The sequence below is a fragment of the Poecilia formosa genome, unplaced genomic scaffold (genome assembly GCF_000485575.1).
Source record: "Poecilia formosa unplaced genomic scaffold, Poecilia_formosa-5.1.2 Scaffold947, whole genome shotgun sequence".
Lineage (NCBI taxonomy): Eukaryota > Metazoa > Chordata > Actinopteri > Cyprinodontiformes > Poeciliidae > Poecilia > Poecilia formosa.
The window spans coordinates 1-1,374 of record NW_006800886.1 but is presented as its reverse complement, the minus strand read 5'-3'; positions in this window follow the sequence as shown (position 1 = coordinate 1,374).

Sequence of the window (1,374 nt, the reverse complement as noted above, 5' to 3'; positions counted from 1 at the left end):
CCTGGAGATGTGACGTCAACGCCTTAGGTGCAAAGAGCCCATTGGAAGCTAGAATGGAAACCAACTTCAGCTTCGCAATACAAGTCCTCGCTTATTTATTTATTTTGCAAATCTGTTATTGCTTCTTTTTTAAACAGCAGCTGCCGATTAAACTGAATGTAACAACCTTGACATGATTATATGAGCTGTTTTACCGAAAAATCGATCAGCACCTTGAAAATTAGTGGATCTGCCTTTCTGGCGGCAATGCGCGCCACCGACACAGGTGAAAATTATTTTCACGGGAACAGAATTTCACACAAGACGCTTACTATTACTCAGGTGGTAACCTAACGTTTGGGAACTATTCCAAGCTTATAATTATTCACATTAGCAGCAGAAATGAGAATAGCTACACTAAGGCCACATGAGTGTGTTTATATTTTGACCATAATACAAAGCTGAATTTTAAGAAACTCCCAGTCATAACATCTTTATAAAACATATTACAAAACTTACCTCGACGGAAATAGCTTCCTGCACTCAGTGAATCAACAGAAAATTTGAAAGCTGTTCAGTTGGAATTCTCCTGGTGTTCGGAAGGCTGTTTGAAAACTCTGAGCTCAGCAAGTTCACTCAAAGTGGGTCTGTGAAAGACTGATTCAATTCACGATGGTCAGAACGTTACAGAAGCCAATCAACCAATGGGTTTAAAGGATAACGAGATAAATGTAATTCAACCAATAGAGCTTTGCAACGAACCTCACTACGTATGACGTGGGACGTTTACATTACGCATTGGTTCGGCGCCATCTTTGATGGATAAAGCATAAACATGGATATGGCAGGCCCATCTAATATAAATTCAGCTTCGTCCAACTAGAATTGGATTCTAGATATCTAAAAGTGGAATTTGACTATAAAAAGCAAATTTTTATATAAAATAACTGAAAAATACTTATGATTAGTCAGAATTACATTTTATTATGTAAATTGAGAATTACGTTTAAATTTTTATGTGCTGGCAGTAAGCTGTCCAAACAGTTGCCTGCAGAATGTTTTATGGCAAGCGAATTTAGCATAAATTCCATTAGTCTAACTCTTCGTAATTACATTCTAGATATCGAAAATGCATTTTGACTAGAAAAAAATACCCTTTTCTTTAAAACATCTGAAAATACTTATAACTACTTCTAATTCAATTTTTAATATCTAAATGAAAAATTATGTTTAAGCCCCTCAGTGCTGGCATTAAGCTGTCCAAACAGTTGCCTGTGTTACGTCAATCCGCGTTTCCCCATCAGATACGGTTCCCCCTTCGTCTTCTTGCAGCTCCACCCCGCCCACGCGGCAAAATAGGCGCGTGCTCGTGATGAGCACTGAGAAAGCACGCGC